Raw genomic sequence first — 14,320 nt, 5'->3', positions numbered from 1 at the left:
ATGACCGTGATGCACGCTGTCAGTTCCGTGAGCACGCCGTCCTCGGCGAAGATATATACAGAAGACACCCACGGAGAACCCTGCCCCAGAGGAGACGGCCACGGGTCGGGCCATTTGTCCAGCGCCATTGCGAGACGTCGACCGAAGGCAAAGCCACAACCCCGAGGACACGCCTGCCGCAGAAGAGGCCCCACGCGCCGTTTCTTCAAACCAGAATAGACGAGCACGCAGCATTCTCCTTGACACGACACCGGAGAAGCGCTCAAGCGCGAACACGCGAATGTATACACATCTACATACAAAAAAAAAAAAAAACAAGGCCGAGAGCGAGCAAGAGGCCAGCTCGATGAGCCTGCACATAGGTCCCCCTCACACCGCAGTTTTCCCGCCCGCCGACTTTCTCCGGCCAACGACTATAGTGCGGTTCGGGTGAATTAATACCTGCCGCGGAAATCACTGCCCTGCCAGGTGTCTATCTAAAGGACGCGCGCACACTATGTTGTGCAGGAAGACCAGGAACAGTGTTTTCGAGGCCTCGCTTCTTTTTTTGTTGTTTTTGCTTCCTTTCTTTGCTTCCTCGCGTTATTTCGAACATGTGCCAGTCAGAACACAACAAAACGAGCGCACCATAGTAAAACTAGTAAAACGTGCAACAGTAAGCCAGGGCACCATCAATTCCAATCAATTCCAGAGAGTACGCACACCATGTGAATATATATATATATATATATATATATATATATATATATATATATATATATATATATATATATATATATATATATATATATATATATATATATATATATATATATTCCATGGCCTGTGAAACCGGCAAAATATTTAAATGGAACAGACTTCCACAGTTACACAACCATAACTAGGGATTACAAATCAAGAAACCAGGATAGAGAAGGCCACTGACTGTGAAGCAGTATACCTAAGAATTAGCTGTTTATTGGAGGAACACCGAAAATTCGAATGAACACTGAGTGCATCTACTGCCGTTGTTGTAATCAAAGACAGCAAAAACTTTAGGGTAAGCTGACCGCCCAGCTCGAGCTGGAAGTCGATCACACGCCATGCGTAAATATCGCGCAAGAATAAGCCAGTAAAGTCGCGAGACGCGACAAACCGGCAACGTTTTCCTGTAGCCGTGGTGCGAAGGAATGCGTGGCGACGGCAAGACAACTTCGCGGTGTGTGGCAAGGTTTAAACGCGCGGACGGCTAAACTTGTCTAGCTTAAATGAACGCGAAAAGGAAAAAAAAAACATTAAGGCAGCTTCGCATATTGGCGACAAGCTTTAACGAATGCCATAGCTGGGCAGCCTTCTTTCTTTCAATTTTTTTCTTTTTCTTTCCTTCTTTCCTTTTGTATTTTCCAGTCCTTTTGTGCCTTTTTTATTCCTCTTTATTTCAACTTCTTTTTCTATATTTTCCCTTTTTTATTCCTCGCTTGCTTCCTTTTTTTTTCAATTTTTATACACCTGCGTTATGCCAAGCTATGACAGCATACGCAAGCCCACCAGTCCATTAAGGTATTCGCCCTTAAAAAGGAGGAACTCTGAGTTAACGTTTTCGTTTAATCCCAAACGTAAAGACTGCATAAAATCATTTACGTACTCTGACAAAGCTTCCAAACACACACACACACACACACACACACACACACACACACACACACACACTTCGGTAAATATAGCCATCTCAGTCGCTCCACTCACTTAGTTGCACACAGACACCGCCAATAAAAACGGAAAACAATAGCTATACCGCAACAACTCAACCGCGGCAGAAATTCGAAGTTCCTTTCAACGGCGGAGCTGCTTAACCATAATGCAAGTCCGTAATCGGTGAAAAGAAATTATCAATATCACTAACTAGCGCGCGAGCATTTCGGCGTTTCCTTCATCTTTTTCTTCTGCTTTGCTCACAGAGCTTGAGTGCTGATTTGTCCGGCGAACGATTCTGAAATTTTGTTGGCTGGGAGAACGAGACAAGAAAGAGAGAGAGAGAGATCAATGAAGACAAGAAAATTGTTTGCGATTTTTTTTTTTTTTCGACGAGGCGAGATCCTAGCCGGCGTATACACCCACGATCAGATGGCAAGAGTCGTTAACTAGCAGGCTATCCAGGCACACAGTATAGCAGTATACATGACATAGCCTTGTGTGCACGGTACAGTACGGCAAGAAGGTGCGAAAGGAGCGATAAGGTGAGGGGTGCGAGAAGTGGCGAAGAGAGACAGGAAGATGGGAGCGCAAAGCATATCATAGAAAGAGGCAGAGAAATGCAATAAACAGAGAAAGATGGAATGAAAGAGAAATTACTTGTCAAGCTTTCAAGAAACCGAGAAATTAATTTATGCAGAATAAACATTTTTTTTTATTTTTCTAGGAAACGCGCAAGTGATTTCGCTGTGTGATACACTCAACGACCAATGCATATTTGTGAAGACACCAGCCCAAAATATCTTTTATAACACCAGCCCAAAATAACTATTAAGCAGAGTTCATTGAACACACCCTTGGGGAGGAAGAAGAAGTGAATGGAAGAAGCCTGTAGCTTCATTTCGCTCTCTTAATTCAGTTATTATATTGAGTTCAGGATCTTTTTACAGTGTGTGCGGTGGGTGGACTGTCTCCAGAGTGGCAGCTAAACATCTATGAGTCGGAGTTTCACTACGCATCGCGATCAGAGTTGCCCCTTAGCGGGCCTGTGCCTCATACCTGGCAAAGCCCGGGTATGGGGGACAACGAGATGCCGCTAGCGCCAAGCCGAGCACCACTTATCCATCCCGCTCGACTTCAAGTTGCTGCAGGCTCAGCAACAATATCGACGTCCCATACAGAGAGCAGCGAGGCCTCGCAGTGCAAGAAGAGGCGTACAGAGGAGGAAGAGGTTGACAACGATGACGCTACATCGACGTACTCCCTTAATGACATGACACAGATGGATACAGAAGCACCCAAGGAAGACGAGGGAGCTTACACGGTGGTCACCCATCACAAGAACCGAGCTACGGGGATACCGGTGGTGTTCAGACCAATCGCTGCCGAGGACTCCTTCTGGAAGGTGAATCCCAATCGCATAGCATCTGAGATAATCTCTGCTATCAATGAGAAAGTGACATCATCAAGAATCAACAGAGACGGAAGTTTTTGTGTTGGAGTACAGTCTTTGTACTCGGCAAACAAGTTGCTGCTGATCAAGAGTCTGGCTGGATTGCCTGTACATGTGATGATACCTCAGTCTTACATGAAGACCCTAGCAAAGATAAGAGATGTTCCACTCGAATACAGTGATTATGACCTACTGGATTATCTTAAAGATGCTGGAGTAATCTCGGTCACACGACAAAAGAGATGGGTAAGAAATTAAGATGGAAGTGCCACAATGCAGCCCATACGTAATGTAATACTCCAGTTTAGACATGACATGCCATTGCCAAAAAGAGTTGCTCTCGGCTTTACGGTTCACACTGTCGAGGAATACATTGAGCCGGCGGTAAGGTGTTACAACTGCCAGAGATATGGGCATAAGGCTAAGACTTGCAGGGGAACCAAGAGATGCAAGGTATGTGTGGGCGCACATGATTACAAAGAATGCACCTCAAAGCGTCAACCTAAGTGTGCCAACTGTGCTGGACCACATCCGGCGTCGTTCTCAGGCTGCTTTCGAAACCGTTTGGCATCAGCGGCACAAAGAGAAAGAATTGTAAAAGGGTACCATAAGATACAAAAAGGTCCAGCACCCAATGCGGATATAATCGAAGATGTTCCTGCGGCACAAAGAAGTGCAAAACAGTGGCGCCACGACTCTTACTCGGAAGTATTGAAGCGCTCAGCACCAAAACATCGCGTTGGCAAAGAAGTCCGGGCCCAGGAACATGCTGAAGTGGAACTTTCTGCCGGGCCAGACACAGCCAAGGAGCCACTGACTACCAAAGGGAAGGGTCACAGCAGCTTGCTGAGGAAAACTTCTTCAAGAAATGCGATCTCGGCGGAGACAGCCGGAAACGAGCAAGTCATTTTGCCAATAATCTTTGCGGCTCTCAAAGCAATTCTACGATCCCTGCCACAAGCAGGTTCTTTACCAGAAGTGAAATTGCTGCTAGATGTTGAGCATCTTCTCTTGTCGTAATCATGGCTACCGGACTATCTAACTGGTACAAAAGAAGTGCAATATTCCAGTGGAACTGCAACGGTTTGCAGAATAAGAGTGGAGACTTTCGGAAATTCGTCGCTCAGCACGGGTTTCCGATTTTGTGTATTTCCGAAACAAGAGTATCCACTAACTTTCGCTTGTCCAATTATGTGGTGTACCAAGCAGACCGTCCTGCTGCAAAAAGCAGAGTGATGTTGTGTGTGAGACGCGATATTCCGTCGACACTTGTGGCTACTTCAAAAACAGATGCGCCGGAATTTGTTAGATGCAAAGTGAAGTTTGGTAACATTACTGTAACTGTAGTTAGTGTTTACGTGCACCCTCAAGCAAACGTTTCATACGCAGAGTTGGCTGCAGTGTGTAGATCTGACTATGATCCCATAATTATATGTGGTGATTTTAACGCGCACCATGAATTGTGGGGTAGTGGGCGTTGTAGTGTAAGGGGATCTGATATAGTAAAAATATGCGAAGATTATGGTTACACTATACTAAATGATGGTTCTCCAACGTTTCTACGGGGGCATAACTACTGCAGCGTACTAGACATTACTGTGTGCTCCTCTGAATTAGCGGCTGGAGCAGACTGGACTGCAGACGCTGACACAAGAGGAAGTGACCACTTCCCAGTATTCATATATCACCCAAAGTTGAAGAAAACGAGAAATAACCGCACAACAAGAATTACAAACTGGGCAATTTTTCGAGAACTACAGAGACAAAATCTTGAACCCTGTTCTGACGCAGAAACGTGTGCATCGAAGATAAAAAATTTTCTAACAAAAGCAACTTGTACAGTACCCATTCCAGATGGGTATTCGGGTGTTGACGCTGAGTATGAGGGGCTTCGGGCAATACGACGCTGATCTGAAAGAAGATATCGCAGGTCGGGTAATTTAGAAGATTTCAAGGTTGCACAGAAAGTACACACTGCAATGCGTAACCAACTGCAGAAGCTTTCAACCAAAAGGTGGCAAGATTTATGTGCCTCACTTTCTTCATTTACCTCGCCGCCTCAACTGTGGAACATGGTACGCGCCCTCCGACTGCCAGTAGTCCACTCGAGACCACTACAGGCTCTAGCGCTGTCTCGAGGAGTTAGTGAACGTGTGATGGCCGAAGAATTTTGCGATCTTATACTGAGAAATGGAGAGACCGCCCAAACTAGCGAATATAAATCCTCAGCAGAATCAGCTTCGGCGGTTGTAACAAAGTCCTCTGCGATCAGTTCATCAGATCTGGATGACAGCTTCACACCAGAGGAGCTCCAATATGTGTTGTCTTCAGTAAAACGAACAAGTTCACCAGGAACAGATGGAGTTACATATGCTGCTCTTGCTAATTTGTGCAAAAAAGGAAAATTACACCTGTTGGACATCTATAATAAAAGTTGGCAAGAGGAAAAAGTTCCGGAAAGTTGGAAGATATCAAAAGTAGTACCGTTGCTAAAGCCAGGGAAGAGCTCTATGCAGTTGGACTCGTTTAGGCCGGTTAGTTTGACAAGTTGTTTTTCAAAAGTGATGGAAAAAATTATCAATGAACGAATTTTATGGTGGCAAGACATGAAAAAATTACTACCAGAAAGCATAGCCGGCTTCAGAAGAGGTAGATGCACAATGGACTGCATTCTGGATTTGGTCACAGATGTGGAAAACCAACGAACGCAAGGAAACATCACTGTCGCTGTATTCCTTGATGTTCACCGAGCATACGACACAGTGAGTCACGTTCACATTCTGGAAGGCCTGGCGTTACAGGGATTCAAGGGCAAGATACTACGTTGGATCGCTGACTTCCTGAAGCACCGGAAAATTTTTGTAGTTACGCAGGAGGGCCCAACGTCAGAACATGTCGTCAACCAAGGAGTGCCACAGGGCAGCGTACTAAGCCCTACTCTCTTTAATGCAGTCATGGCGCAGCTCCCGTATAATCTTCCACCCAACATCAGATGTTCAGTATATGCTGATGATATAAGTATATGGACATCCGGTCCATCGTTTTTGGATATACAACAAACTCTACAAGAAGGATTGGATTATGTAGACCATTTTCTAAAAAAAAAGAGGTATGGCACTGAGTCTGGCCAAAACAGCCATACTTCCGTTTACATTAAAAAGACCTGGAAATTTCCAGATTATTCTGCAAAATCAGCCTATTAAAATGGTTAAAACTCATAAATTCTTGGGAGTAATTTTAGACCGGAGACTAACATGGTCTCCTCATGTCCAGTCCCTGGAACAAAAAGTGAATCAGGCCATTCGAATCCTCCGGCATCTCTGCGGGGCCAAATGGGGTGGTACTACAGAGTCGTTATTAGCCCTACATGTTGCCTGGATACGCCCCATCGTAACTTACTCATTGCCCCTGCTGCACGGACTCCCAGCCTCCACCGAAAGGAGACTTCACTTGTTATTGGCAAGGAGCTTGAGGGTATGTCTGGGTTTACCACGGTCAACTTCCAGTGCTTTAATGTATGCGGAGGCTCGAGAGCCACCTTTGGCAGTACTCCGAACTGAAGAAACATCTCGAAATTTATTTAGAATTTTCACGCAACATGAAAGTCATTTTTTATCTGGTGCACTAACACAAAGAACGGCAACGAGACTACAGAATACTATATCATCATTTCAAGCAGTAGTACCAGAATTTAAACAATGGAAACCTTCAAAACCACCTTGGACGCTGCCACTTCTCAACGTTATCCGTGAAATAGACGGCATAGAGAAGAAAGCAGACATGGCACCTCTAGTAGCGGCACAGTTGGTACTTCATCAGCTTCATGTAATGCATAATGAAAAAACGAAGATATATACAGATGGATCATGCACAGAAGAAGCGTCAGCCTGTGCGGTCTTTATACCCGAAATTCAGAAAAAGAGGATGTACAAATTATCGCACAAATCTTCATCGACGACAGCAGAATTGGTGGCTATCTTTGAAGCAGTTAAGCTTATCTGCGAGAATCCCGAGCCACGAAAATGGGTGATATGCACTGATAGCAAACCTGCTCTTCAGCTAATCAGAAATGTGATATCACCTTACAGAAATGGTAAAATAGCACAATGTATCGCAGAAACTGTGGAATATGCCTCATCGCAGGGTCACAACATCGTATTCCAATGGATACCCAGCCACATTGGAATAAAGGGAAATGAAGATGCTGATAGTCTCGCGAAGAAAGCATTGAAGGAAGGACGGGATTGCACAATCCCTATATCTGGGACGGATATTCGAAATTTTATATCGCAAGGAGCTAACCATTGTTCGATGGAGAAGTGGTTTGAGAGCCCTAAATCAAAGGAAATGGTACTTTATGAAGTTGATCCACACAGAAAATTTTCCATAGCGACAGACCTCCCACGACACCTAGAGACATTGATCCACCGACTTAGATTGGAAGTAGCATGCACAAACAGCTTCCTGCACAAGATACATCGATCCAACTCACCGGAATGCCATTGTGGTCATGCAGAAGAAAATGTTCGCCATATTCTTTTGGAGTGGGTTAAATACGCGAAGGAAAGAGAAAAATTAAAGAACAAATTAGCAAGTTTGGACAGATGGCCCCTCACAATAAAGAAACTACTTGGACCATGGCCTGAGATGCATCTTCAGAAAAAGGCTATAATATTCCTGACAGACTTTTTAGTGGAGACCGGACTGAAAAAGCGCCTATGACTGACAGCCAGAGATGGGTATTATGTAAAATGTGGTCATGTGTATACTAGCATTAGAGTAGTAAGGTGTGCGTGTAAATAGTTTATGACTGTGTGAACTGCGTGAAGAAAACTGTGTATTGGCATGTTATTTGAACTGGTTTCAGTGTGCTATTATGTGTTTTCTTTTTCCTTTACCGTATTGTTAATTTTTGGGTACCGTTCTGTATTATTTTATTTTTTGCTGCAGAACTTAGTGATATGGAGTAGCCGAGGCAATAGGCTCCTCAACCTCTCCACAGCAAAACAGTTAAAACAGAACAGAACAGAACACACCCTTGCATTTTTTTTTGCAATACCTTGCGAGCGCTGAGCGGAGGATATATGGTAGCTTTTGATATTCTTGGAAAACAATGTTATATCTGGGGTTTTACGTCCCAAAACCACGATATGATTATGAGAGACGCCGTAGCGGAGGGCCCCGGAAATTTCGGCCATCTGGTGTTCTTTAATGCTCACTGACATCGCACAATACACGCGCCTTCACTATTCCGCCTCCATCGAAATGTGACCGGGAGCGAACCCGCGACCTGCGGGTGAGCGGCGGAGCACTCTAGCCACTGCTTCAATCGAGGCGGAGATTCTCATTAATTGACTAGACCCGCGGACGACATGCAAGCGCCCAAAACACCCTAAAATGCGAGTGCCGTCTGATGCGATGTTTCCTTCAACAGATATTCAAGTACAACACGGCACACGAAAAACAAAAACAAAATCACAGCCTATCCACGGAATGAATGACGATGAGCGGGGCGGGGCGTCCATCAATCCTACCATGCGTCCGTCCGTGCAAAATAATTAAAGGAACATCCGTAAGCACGCCCGTTCACGCGTCCGTCCGTGCGTCCGTCCATGTGTCTGTCTGTCCGTCTGCTTGCCTGTCTGTACATCCGCGCGTCCGTCCGTCCATCTAGTGAACACTTCGAATGCCGCTATCGCGCTTCTTTTTATCATATATACAACATAAACAAGTACCGCCATTCAGAGGCCAATCCGAGGTCTATACGAGAGTGTGTACCCCATTCCTGCTGTCAGCGATTTGTTAAGCCCGAGAGCATGATGACGGCGCCGTGCTACGTCTTCCGTAAGATGGGGACATGCGTACATGTGCCCGAGGGCAGGTATGTGCCACTGGTATGCGGGTATGTGCCACAGGTTACGCACTACGACAACGCGGGACGCACACAAACCACGCCATAAGGAGCTTCGCCCCTAAAATGATCAACGTCACGCGCATGAGTGCTATGCGCCGCCAAGTGCCAACGTCCTCCTATCAGACGGCGCTCGCAGTTCAGGGTGTTCTGTGCACTCGCGCATCGTCGGAAGGTCTCCCGACATTACGGGAACATTACGAGCGCTCGTGCGACACTGTTAATAAGTTGCAGCGGTGTACATGCACGCCCACATGCCCATAGAGTTTCTTAATATACAATAGAGCGAACTCTGGCACTAGTGCCTATGGGAGCTGCAACACACGGTGCTTCAGCGAGCCTGGGAATGATGGGTAGTACACACATTTGTTTAATTTTCATACTTCTGGCCTGCTTTTGGCTCCGTGTGTGTTCGTGCGGCTTGGATCTGTTTTTTCACGAAAACATAAATTAGCAAATGTTCACCGTTTGCGATTCACAACCTTATTCTTTTAGGCTTACCATTTTGAATCAAGTCACTAAGTTCAAAAGGGTTCGTTCTTTCTTTCAAAACAAAACCGTAACCAGTAGTAAACGAAGCCGCAAGTACGATTCGCCACCCGCAAGTACGAAGACTAGGCAAATGTGTGTACTACCCATCGTTCCCATGGTCGCTGAACGATCGCAGCGCCAGAGTGCCCTCTAGTTAATTTTGGGAAACTCTATGCACATGCACCAAACGCAGCACAGATGAAGCGCTTGCAAATGAGTCATATAGGGGCACCCTTTCAGGGTAGCCGAAACTTCGCTTCTCCACGCCCTCTCCCTATTACGTGCATTTATAAGGCTTACTGTACCCCCCCCCCCCCCGAGTCACAGCGCTCCCCCCTTCCCTACTATATCAATGTATGAAGCTGGGTTTGCGCCACCCCCCTTCTCAGGTGACGTAGGGGGGAGGGGGGCGCCACCCCTGCCCCCTCCCCCGTTCGCACGCCCATTGTCTCCGTCATCCTCGTCATGCGCATTTTGCACACACGTTTCCCCGTAGTAAAAGTGCCGCACCTAATCTAACATTAGCCTCATCTGGCAAGAAAATGCAAATCAACGGTCGGAAGACGGGACGCCCCGGGCTGTAACCAATCCCGTTTCGGCAACAAGAGGCACGCTTAGTCAGCGCTCTCGCTTGCCGGGTCCTTTGTTCTAGCGCGATTGATTATTTCCTGTAGCCCACTTGCGCAGCTGCCTCAATTATGGCGGCGGGCAATGTCGCTTAGTTGCACTCCCGTTTCCTCGAAAGTCCACTCAAACGTGCGACTCGCGGTTGTACAACCCTTTAACTACGCATACCCCCATACCCCATGCACTGCCAACAAAATCAATTCCATATAACGTCTCGACGCCATATATTAGTGCTTTATTAACAATAGTAATTGTTGCGGTTTAACGTCCCAAAACCAACATACGATTATGAGAAACACCGTAGTGGAGGGCTCGGAGGGCTCCGGAAATGTCGACCTTCAGGGGTTCTTTAACGCGCACCCAAATCTGAGCACACGGGCCGACATTTCCGCCTCCGTCGCAAATGCAGCCACCGCAGCCGGGATTCGATCCCGCGACCTGCGGGTCAGCAGCCGAGTACCTTATAGCCACTACACCACCACGGCGGGGCTGTGTTAACAAATTAATTATACATTTAAGACTAAATAAAGTGAAGAAATGTCCACTTAAATAAAGAGACAACATGTGCGCTCTACTGCCGGTCTACGCAATTTGAGGTGGACAAAAAGGCACGCTATATTAAAAAATGGCTTTAAAAATGCAATATAACAATATGAATAAATTAAATAAATAAATTCATGTGATCCACAAAGATGGCCTGGTCATTCACCTTCACAGAACGGAATAACGTTCTCTCTTTCGCTCTCTCTCTTTTTTCACGCATGCTGTAAACGTCGCCATACAAGCGAGAAGGGTGATCGCGATTCCCCCGTAGCATACTTTGACAAGCGAATTTCACTATCAGAACTTCGACACCTTCACTTACTAAGAGATTAGTGTTATTTTTGACGGGTCTAAACGGTTAGTATTTAATTGATTATAACGCCTTAATTTAATTATTTATGTTCCGAAACCACGGTGTGATCAAGAGGCACACCGTAGCACCACTGCGGGGCCCTCTGCATGAATTCTGACCACCAGGGAATTTTCAAGGTGCTCCTAAATGTCAGTACACGGGTGTTGTTGTTGCGACTTTTTTTTTTTTCAGTCCATCCCCATTTTAACGATGTCAGCGCGCTAGGAAGCCTCCAAGGCGTACGCCCTTTCCTCAGATAGAAATACGCATAAAATAAAGCAATCAGTACTAGTTAAATATTGTATAAAAGCAATATTGTATAAATATTTTATAAAAGCAATATTGTATAAAAGCATACAGAGCAGATTGTTTTTATAAAAACATTCTGCTCTGTATACGCTAGCCGACTGCCTTACAGCAGCCGGCTAGCGTATACAGAGCAGAATGTAGTCACGAGGAAACACTTTCAATGCAGCAAATTTCAAGGTTTCTGGGGCCAATTTGAAATTACAACAGGTATACATTTTCGGTATAGTTCTCGTCACGGAGTCTGCCCGTACCATTCAAAATTGTCTTATTTTATGTCCACGTGAAAAATTAATAATCGACGATTTTCGAATGGCAGGGAAAAAGAAGCAAAACAAAAAGCGACACAAGTCTTACACTCAATTTACGTTCACAGGCAATCGAGCATTAAACTCCGAGTTTCAGTCTCTTATTACTACCACGGCATCTGTTATAAAAGTGTACTAAGCGTCTAACCGTGAAATAATGGTTTGACAGCGGCCAGGTATGAACGAAAACAAAACGATGCCACTAAAGCCAGTGTCAAAGAAGAGAAACGTCTGAAATGTGCTGCTGACTTCGCTGATTACAGTACAATTGATCAGCTGGAAAGCGATTACATCTCGAAATTCAAGGTTGTTCCGGCGCGATTTCTATCTTCGCAGCCTACTGGGAAACGAATATCTTGTCGGAGCGTAGTTGCCAAGCGGCTGTCACAGAAAACATCAGACCTATACGATAAGTGTGTTAAACGTTAATCTGCGGCGACTATTCAACGAATGCATGTGTAAAGACGCACAGATACTCCAGCAAATATAATTACGTTCAAACGAAGGTAAAGGTTGAAAATCTATCATCTGCAACCGAAACGGCATTCTCGACTATCAGACAAGCAATGGACCAGTGGCTCTAGTTTATTCATGTAAAACTGAAAGGATAATGCTAGCATAGTGCTTGTCACTGAAGACGAAGCGTTCATTCTGGTACACCTTGCACTACGCTTACATAGCATACGTCTCGGAAAGCATATGAATGCGGTTAAGCAATGTAGTACACGTATTCGCGCTCCCATACTGTACTTCAGGAAACGTACATGCAAGCCTGAACAGTCAGCAACGCGAAAAAGACCGCACTTCGTTCACAAAGAACCGTCTGTTCTTTAACTGTGGTAACAAAACGATGGGAGGTCAGGAGCAGCGGCGAGACCCAACGCGAAAATCGATAAGACACAGCATCGAAGTAGGAGCGAGACCGACGGACGGAAGCCTCACAGGCGCCTGCCGCATCGGAAAGGTGGCCACAAAACGTGAGCCCGATCGTTCGCGGCGCCGCCGCACGATGAGTCACAACAAGGCATGTTTCGTGACGCGGAAAAAAAAGCCGTTGTCCCCATTCATTCTACGTTCGAGGCGGCCGAAAGCCTTGCGTTCGCCTCAGCGGTCCGTCCGGGTCTCGATAAGTGAAAATAAACACTCACCGGGAGAGACGACGGCCCCTGTGAAGTCACATCTTCGCCGCACTTCTCCCGGGTGCCATCGGAACACCTGGCACGGCTCCAGGCGAGCGTGGTGCCGATGTGAATGGAATTTAATTGGCCGTCGGTATACGCAATTGGCACAGGATTATCCCGGAATAAAAACCTGTTTCGGGCGTAACCCTAACTCACAGTCGATCCATCGCGAAGGGAAGCCACTCTTGCCTGCATGGGCGGGTCCTCCTCGCCGCCGTTCTCGCGAGAGTCGAGATGCGGCGAGACCACGAAAACGCGCTGCTTAGAGCATGACCTACTACACTCCTGACCTGCCCAGAGAGCACCTCTTCCAGCGCCCACGTTCTAGTTCATACCTTCTGCCGCTAGGGCCGTAACTTAGGAGCACTGTGGCGCTAGTCAGCACCTGTTCGCTGACGTCAGCTTGAGTGTTCGTGGTCATATTTCGGCCAACAGAGCACTCATATTGCGTAATTATTATGCACTAATGAAAAATAATTTTGAAACAAATATTTCAAAAGTCATTCACAAATTCTTTGCAATTAAATGGACGCAACATCACATATGCTGTCCTACACTATGTAAGTCTACGGATTCTCGCATTTGTCCACCAGTGTGCAATAAATTTTTCGTCACACTGAACAGCTTACTTGACCAGTCATCTAAGTGAAAAAATAGTCACATATATGCCGGCTGTTCATCACGGAATGCAGCCGTTCTTACTCTAGCGCCGTCCAAACAGCCGTAAAGTAGCAGACGAACAGGTTATAGGTAGCGCCACCTACGGCGAGCGATTGAACGAGAGCGGGGACACGCGCTCCCATAGGAACCCCGCTATCTGAACAGGTCAGGAGTGTAGTAGGTCATGGCTTAGAGTGCATTTGGTTTCGGTTTCGTTGAGCACATATGGTTTCAGTTCTTGTTTCGGTTGTCTCAAATTACGCTAAAAACAGCTTAAAAAATCTCTACATATAGAACACTCTGCACTCAAACAAATGTAGTTATCCACGTACGCCATTTGAGAAAGCGCAGTGAAATAGCAATAGAAGTTAGAGGCAGTGACGTGATACAAGTAGACATATACACGTTCAATTACTACGTATCATAGCTTGTCGCAGTTTACAAGAACTTTCGTTGTCAATTTGAACTACATAACAACCCATAGAATTAATATGCTGACTCTAGAGTAAAATCTGGGCCAAAAAAGTTATCACCACTAAAACTATAGTGTACTAGAATAGTACACTCACGGAGAAAGGAAGTACACTATACTAAACGCTGACGTCTTAAAACGTTGTCATTGTTGCCATCAGAATACTTTAGAGGAGCACTAAATTTAAACGTTTTAAAACTAATTTTTTTGCAATACAACTCATAAACAAGTGTTTTCACGTATTATAAATAAAGAAAAAATGTATGCAATTTATATAAACTATTTTTATAAAAAATACATTGGCC

At 45.5% G+C, this 14,320-nt stretch overlaps 1 protein-coding gene across 1 annotated transcript in view; it reads right to left on the bottom strand.

Annotated features, from left to right (window-relative positions):
- The window catches only part of LOC119172319 (uncharacterized), a 97,496-nt gene extending 84,511 nt beyond the window's left edge, over positions 1 to 12,985 (bottom strand). Inside the window, exon 1 of the mRNA XM_075893589.1 lies at positions 12,851 to 12,985. The gene's annotated coding sequence lies outside the window, so the exon portion shown is untranslated. The remainder of the gene's footprint in view (positions 1 to 12,850) is intronic.
- Positions 12,986 to 14,320: the final 1,335 nt, after the last annotated feature.

This window comes from Rhipicephalus microplus, chromosome 4 (assembly GCF_043290135.1).
Source record: "Rhipicephalus microplus isolate Deutch F79 chromosome 4, USDA_Rmic, whole genome shotgun sequence".
Lineage (NCBI taxonomy): Eukaryota > Metazoa > Arthropoda > Arachnida > Ixodida > Ixodidae > Rhipicephalus > Rhipicephalus microplus.
The sequence above is the reverse complement of the archived record's forward strand: the minus strand, read 5'-3'. Positions and strand labels throughout refer to the sequence as shown.